This window comes from Eumetopias jubatus, unplaced genomic scaffold (assembly GCF_037043125.1).
Source record: "Eumetopias jubatus isolate StellerSeaLion01/CBP00866 unplaced genomic scaffold, mEumJub1_p1.0 scaffold_13, whole genome shotgun sequence".
In the NCBI taxonomy this organism is placed as follows: Eukaryota; Metazoa; Chordata; class Mammalia; order Carnivora; family Otariidae; genus Eumetopias; species Eumetopias jubatus.
Window position 1 is genome coordinate 7,045,678 of NW_028274819.1, and position 7,549 is coordinate 7,053,226.

The 7,549-nt window shown below is 50.7% G+C and overlaps 1 long non-coding RNA gene across 1 annotated transcript; it reads right to left on the bottom strand.

Moving 5' to 3' along the window:
- Nucleotides 1–1,597: 1,597 nt before the first annotated feature.
- On the bottom strand, nucleotides 1,598–5,040 carry LOC114220544 (uncharacterized). The gene is made up of 2 exons (XR_003611575.2): nucleotides 4,467–5,040; nucleotides 1,598–4,223 (listed from the first exon to the last, which is right to left on the bottom strand). It is a non-coding gene; the product is annotated as an uncharacterized LOC114220544 (long non-coding RNA).
- Between the last annotated feature and the right edge of the window lie 2,509 nt (nucleotides 5,041–7,549).

Consider the following 7,549-nt stretch of genomic DNA (forward strand, 5'->3'; position numbering starts at 1 on the left):
AATCAATTTCACTGTATCATCCACTGCCTGTGGGAGTTCAAGAGTGAAGGCTGAATTTTATGCACTAGAATGCAAACTGATTAGCAAAAATCACCAACACAGCCATCCACACCTGCAACCCATCCCACTTGACCTGAGAGTAAGTGCACATAAAGACAGGTTAGAAATCTCTTTCACTGACCATCTCTGGAGCCCCCGGATTGGGCAGAGGCTAGGAGGTAGGGGCTCAGCCTTCAGCTGCCTGCTCTCAGCCAATGGCAAACATTTACACCCTTATGGAAATTCTTTATCAGCCCATCACAGTTGCTAGGAAACTGTGACATTTAGAAAGGCATTTATAGCAGTTATCCTCAAGGCTGGAAGCAAGAGTTTCATAATCACCATGTAAAAAATGAGGAGGAACCAGTTTGGCATAAAGGGCAGGGCGGATGGGGGAGGGCTGGGGTACAAAGCAGAGAGAAGGGTTAAGTAGGAAAGGAGGCCTAGGTTGTTCCAGGGGGATCAAGAACCAGAGAGGCAAGCAGGGAAAGGATCCCCAAACCCACATGCAGCGGCCCCCACTCAACAGCAGCTCCATGACCTCCCCAATAGGCCACTTCCTCCTCCCCAGCACCTAACTCCAGGTTCTTGGAAGCAGGCGCATCAGGGTTCTTGAGGACCCACAAGCAGGCCACCTGGATGCAAGGACTGAGGGGGACAGCGAGTCCCACAGCTGCTCTCCCGGAGGAATTCTTCAGGCCACGCTCTCCCACCCCCGTTTAGGTCACAGCGCTCACCTGTCCCCCTAACTCAGGTCTTAGCTCCCCTTCAAAGGAGAGCTTCCCTTTCAGCTTCCTCCAAAACGAAAGCCTTCTTCACAGAGCCCGGCCTGTCTCCCATGAGGCCAAACCTTAGGGCCCACGGGTAAAGGCACCACCAACAGCAGGACTTTGCTCCCTGGTTGGAGCTACCACCACCTCCCCAGCCAGGAAACACAATTCAGAGTCAAGAAGCAAACTGTGCTTCAAAGAGCTTCTTCTCACGCCCTCTGCATAACCTTGGCCTGCTTCATACAGCAGGTACACACGAGCCCAAACTCGTGTCACCCAATAAAGAGCCAAACGAAACATTTTAGTAGAAAATTATGTGCTTAGACCCACACCTAGCTCCATTCCAGCCTCCCCCAAACCACAAACATGGAAAACATGTATTACACGTGTTGTATTTAGACGGTTTCCCCTAAGCAATGATAGGCCCCCTTTCTGACACCATTTGTAAATCTAACCAGTTAAAAGTTCCGGTATGCCCCCAGCACCTTGACACTGACCCTCACCAGCTGTAAGGTTCAGCATCACATTATCACATTTTGCACAACCACTAGACACTCCCAACAGTGAGCAGAGCCCCCATTGCCATCCACCAGGCTCCGTACCATTCAAGACATCCCAGTTCTGTTTGAGGTTAGGACGCTCCACTAAATGACCTCAATTATTTAAAGCTCCTAAAGAGCAAATCACAGCCTAAATCTACAGTAAGAAAAACACATCCAACTTCATTGAAGATAACTTGGTTTACAGAAAAGATAAAGATCAAGAAACGTAACATACCAATACAACAATTGAGTTTAGAACTCAAACCTTTATTTGTGCTGTAAAGAGGGAAAGAAAATGATTAGTAATCACGTACATGATGCAGCAGAGCTAGTTCTTCCGACACAGCAACACAAAAGTACTTGAACCAATACACCCACACATATTTCCCCATACAGGCATGACCAATACTCTTTAAATTCCCAGGACAGCAGTTTCATCGTACTCAAGTCACTGATTAAAAGCTGGACTATACCAACAGATTTTTAAACATTAAAAAAGAAACCAGAAGACAGAAATCCCAGAGGCTTATATTGGGGAGTTTAAATTTAAAGGGAAATTTAAAGGGAAGAGGAACAGGATCAAAAGCCACTGGTTATTACCTCACCAATTCAATAGATACATCTCAAAAACAAGAATCACCATAAATGGTATTTCAGATCTTTCTCTGAATTTTTAAAAACAGACCACATCAAGTATAGGTTCCCCACCCCAACCCCCGCAACCGCCCATTTTGTTTATTCCCCAAACTGATTTTGACTGAGTTGCCCGGCAAGTACTGATCAACTTAAAAAGCACAAACATTCAAATAAAAGATACAATCGGTTAACTCTAACCTTTGCAAGGATACATGGTTTGCTACCAAGTATTACAGTTACAGGGACCATGAAAAGGTTATTCTGTTACAAGAACTAAGGTAATACCAACAATTTTTACTTTGCTGTTAATACAGACCCCAAAGAGATTTTATAAAACAAAGTTCCTTTAAAAGCCATTGCATTTTCACTTTGCTCAAAATTTTCAATCACAAAATCTCAGTGAACAGAAACGTTATAAACCTGTTAAGAGTACATCTAAATCTCCAGTGCACACGAAAATTTTAAACTTTTTAAAAAAAATTTAAATACTTTAAAAGCTCACAACTGGGGCATTTACAGGTTTCCTAAAACTTCTAGCTCCAACACTGACTGTACACCTTCACATAAACCACTGAAGAAGCTAGTGAAGCAGTGAAGGTTATTACTCAGCTGATGTGAATTTCTGTACCCCTCCCCCACTTTCAAGAGATGAGCATTCCTGTTCAACTACAGCTTTTCAGTCTTCCCCACGTAGCAGCAAAGCAAAACAATTTTGCCTTCCCTGCATTTAGCAGATTTCTAAAAGACTTTTTGGAAGTTTCTAAGCAATTTTTGTGCAAGAGACAATTACTAGCATTAACTACTATTTTCTTTGTCCAGGTGTCTGTTACATTCCCCAGAGCTCTACTTGACCTTTTTTGCCAAAATTCCTTTCAACCCACATTCGCTACCACCCCCACCCTCTGCAGCATATACCTAACCAACCCAACCCTCTCCCTTTCCTTACCCCCACCCCTCCCAGTACCAAGTCAAGGTGTGCCCCACCCCCACCTCTCACACCTCAGGGTCCTCCCATTTAAAGATTACTTTGAAAACTCCCTCAAACAAAATTCACTTTTTTAAAAGAATAGCATCAAAGATAACAGTACCCCAGCTATTCTCCCTTCACTTAGTTACCCGCAATGCAATTGCAATGCCCAAACTAGATCCGCCATTTCTAAGAATTTGGCCACAACCAACCCGTACCCCCAAGACTGTAGCATAACACAACGACCCCCCCCAATTTGCCAGTATGCTTCATTTAAGTATTGCCTAAGGCATTTCAAATGTGAACACTTTCCCAAAATACAGGTTAAACCATCACACTAATTCCTCCAACCAATGCACAGGCAGGCAGGCTGGCAGGCAGGCGGGCGGGCAGGTGAGTGTCACTGGGGCTCCATCTGCAAGATTCATCTACAAGGCATCCCTCTGCTCGTGGCATGTTAGAACGTCCTACAGCTTAAGAATCTTCTTGAAGCAAAGTTCGTAGCCCAGAACCAGTTATGACTGGAGGCTCAATTTAGAAGATGCAGCATCTGAAAACCTCCACCCCCGAAAAGGAGGGGTGCCTGCTGGCATCCACATGCCTGGAGGTTGGCGCTCCTGGATCAAAGCAACACATCTGCGGATGGCACGATGCATCTGCTTTGGACTTTTAATGACTGCCCCCTCATAAGCTCATCTGAAAACCTTACACAGCCTCCTGAATACAGGGCTTCCTGAGCAAGGCCTGGAAACAGGACATCGGAGAACTTCCACCTCCTAAGCCTCTGGAAATTCCATCCGCAGACATCAATTTGGGCGGGCTCTCTCCTTCAGGGTCTCCCCTCCTGCACTGCTATGACTCACACTGGCCAGGGGCTCCATTTCTCCTGGATGCCATCTGATCACCACGATGAACACTATAGTAACAAACCATGGTCCATGAGGCGTTTTGTAACTTTGAGCTGGTACATTGCTGCAGGCCCACCCAAGGTACACACATCCGATCCCCACCCTCTCCACAGGCAAGCAACACCACCCCATCCCACCCCGAGTCTCAGCAGGGAGGGCCTTTCCTCCTTCACGATTACCAACACAACCGAATTTCTCAGGGCCTTCGGCAACTTTCCCAGGCTTACCAGGTTACCAGAAGCAATGTTTTAAGCGAATGGATAACCTCAAGAAAATTAGGAGGAGGAGGAGGAAGAGCAGAGTGAGCTCACAGAAGTTAGCACCGAACCTAGAGGAAAAGTCCAAAGGGGAGCACTGCCACCTGGAAAATAAAGTGTGGGTCAATTTTGTCCGCAGACACACAAACATCCTGCCTCAGCAGCCCCAGCCTGTCAGACATCAGGCGCCACAACAATTAACTGTTTTAGATGGCACCTTGCCGCCTCAAATCACTCCTGAGACCACCCTCACCTCCAACAAGGGGTCTGGCCTCACACCCAGACCAGGGTTCCACCAGGCTGGGCACGACCTGGACCCTGTCCCAGGCCGAACCAAAATTACATACCACCCTGGGCCAGAGCTGTCCGCCCCGCCAAGGTTAAGTTCAGTTTCCACAAGACCAGGCCTCATCCCCACGCGGGGTCGCAACCCTCTGAAAGAAAAGGGGGCTGCTGGTATTGACAAGTTCAAGGTCTGCCCACCTGCGGCCCTACACCCCACTGCCTTCCTTCCTGATCATTCTCCTGGCATCAACTGCCCAGTTCCGCTTCCTCTCCAGCAAAGGTGGCGAGATCCTGCCTCCTCTCGCTTCTGCCTTCCTCCTCCCACACAAACCAGGACACTGGGGCTCGCCGGGGCCACACAGGGCAGCGCCCTCCTAGAGGTCAAGTTCCCCTTCTCCAGCAGGCAGCTAAAGTCCGGCCTGAAGGGCTGTCCTCCCCTGGGTCACTGCGGGAACTGTCAACGCAACTCTCCCCACCACACCTTCCCCAAGATCTAGCTCCCTCTTTAACCTTCCTTGCCCTTGTACCCCAAACCCCTTGAGTCGCCTCTAACTCTGTCATCTCCCCCATCTGTCCCCTGACGCCCTAAACTGGCACCTTCCTCCCCACCACTAAACCCAAAGCCAGGACCCTCCCTGTCGCTGACTCCTGATAGACGGGCCACAACTTTTGCTTTTATAGCCCTGTGCCGCGTCACTCGAGGGCATTGCTCAACGGGACGATTCCTCCACCGCCACGGGGGAGGAAAAAAGTCCCTCCCCGACCCTGCCCAAGGAGACAACTCGGGCGGGGCTCTGTCTCCCCCGTCCTCCGCCTCCCCCGTGTCCACCACCTGGATTCCCCAGTTATCCGCGCTTCCCCTTTAGCAGTGCTTTGTAACACGCAGAAAAAAATTTCAAGGTCACACTGGGGATGCGATTTCTGTGCGGGAGAAGCCCCCTTTTCCTTCTTGGGGGTTGAGGGGGTGGGAACAGCGCTCCCTGAAATGGGGGGCGGCGTGCGGGAGGCGGGCTGGGGCCGCACTCCCCAGGGGGCCGACCGAAACGCTGGGGTCGCCTCAGGTCACCCCGCCCCGCACAAGCCCGAAAGAAGGGCCGGCAGAGCGTCTGGAAAATTCCAGGCGGCGGCGGCGGAGGAATCTCTGCAGGGGGCGCGTCACTCCCGGCGGCTGCGGGGTGGGGGCGGGGCGCCTCCGCGTGACTCCTCGGGCGGTGGCTGGGCCTCGTGAGCGCCGGTGACGTCAGCGCCGAGGCGCGCGCGCGGGGGCGGGGGCGGTCCGGGCGGGCGGGGGAGTTCGGGACCCTCCTGAAGGAAGCGGGGGGTTGTCCGCGGGTGGTCGGCTGTGAACCGCACACAGAGCTGCGCGTGTAGCATCCCTGCTTGAGAAACTGCTGTGATTTGTGTAGGATTAGAAATGGTTGGGGGCAAGTTGATTGAAACGTTGAGGCCCGTGAGGTTGCTGCGTGGTGGCTTGTGGGGAATGTGTTAGGTTTTGTTATTCTGTTACCAGGGGCCTGAAGGTTTGAAGTATTTCATAAGAAAACTCCGTCCTGGCATGGGCTACCTAGGGGTTTTACATGATGTATTAAGCGGAAATAAGTAGTTGCAAAATAATTGAGATCAAAGCCTTGTTTATGCGGAAAACAGTACAGAACTGCATGTCTACAAGACCAAACGGGTGTAGATACTCAACCCGTTTTACTTTTGCACTGGGAGGTGGGGGAAAGCGTTTGTCCAGGGCAGTTTACAGCCAGTGTTGGGCCTCAGGGAGCCCGTTTGATGACTTGGGGGCACTGCCGGCTGGCTGCTTACATAGAGCAGGCCTCCAACTTAGGTCTTTTTTTTTTTTTTTTTTAAGATTTTTATTTATCTGAGGGGCGCCTGGGTGGCTCAGTCGTTAGGCGTTCGCCTTCGGCTCAGGTCATGATCTCAGGGTCCTGGGATCGAGCCCCACATCAGGCTCCCTGCCTGGCGGGAAGCCTGCTTCTCCCTCTCCCACTCCCCGCTGCTTGCTTGTGTTCCCTCTCTCGCTAGGTCTCTGTCAAATAAATAAAATCTTAAAAAAAAAAAAAAGATATTTATTTGAGAGAGCACACGTGAGTGGGGAGGGGCAGAGGGAGAGGGAGAGAGAATCTCAAGCTGGCTCCAGGCTACGCATGGAGCCTGACATGGCTCTCGATCCCATGACCTTGAGATCAGGACCCTGAGATCACCACCCAAGCAGAAACTAAGAGATGCTTAACCGACTGAGCCACCCAGGCACCCCCAACCTGGGGCTCCTAAAGCAGAGGCAAAAGCAAACCCCTCGGACTCTCAGCCCCTCCACCTAGGCCAGGCCAGGCCTGAATGCTTGGGTGAGGCCTTTGCAAAGGGCAGTTGTTGGCATCTCCTCACCAGGGTGAGGCAGAACCACAGCTTGAGAACCCCCATGTGGCCTCCGTTGAGCCCCGGCCCCAGAAGCATAGGGTGGAAGGACTGTGGTCAGATCAGCCAGAAGTGAGAAGAGCTTCTTAGACCAAACCCTGCCAGAAAGTCTCCTCCCAGGGTAACCACCCACACCCCAAACAAAACCTTCCCTGACAGTAGGCTCCCTTGGCAACTGGGAGGAAACTGGGAAAGAATTCTTCCCCAACCTCAGTGAGATGGCATCTGTAGGTGGGGCTGGGCTCCTCCTTCCCTGTGGTTCTTGCAAAACTGATGAGTCTCATGTGACCCTCAGCACTGAAGACTGAGTTGGAGGCAAGCCCAGGCTTGTTTACCAGCTGCTGCTTCGCTGAGCTCTTTGTCCCGGGAAAGATTCTGGCAGCTCACCCTTCATCAAGACCTGCCCCCTCAGTCTAGTCCTGGCAACATTTTCATGAGTTGATTGGAGAGACTTGGCCTGAAAGAACAGTGTGGGAAGAGGGACTTATCAGAATGTTCTAGAAAACTGTGAGGTGTGTATAATACTAAGCAAATTCCTTTCCTGCTGTGTCACAGTACCAGGTGGTAGGGTCAGCCCTTTATTTATCTACAGGGCGCCTGAGAGAGAGACGTTATTGCTGTGTGTCTGCTTCCTGGGCCCAGCTTGAAGTCTTAGCTTGCTTTTCTCTACCTCTAGTCTAAAAATCGCCCTCATTCACACATATCATTCCCAAGTCCCAGA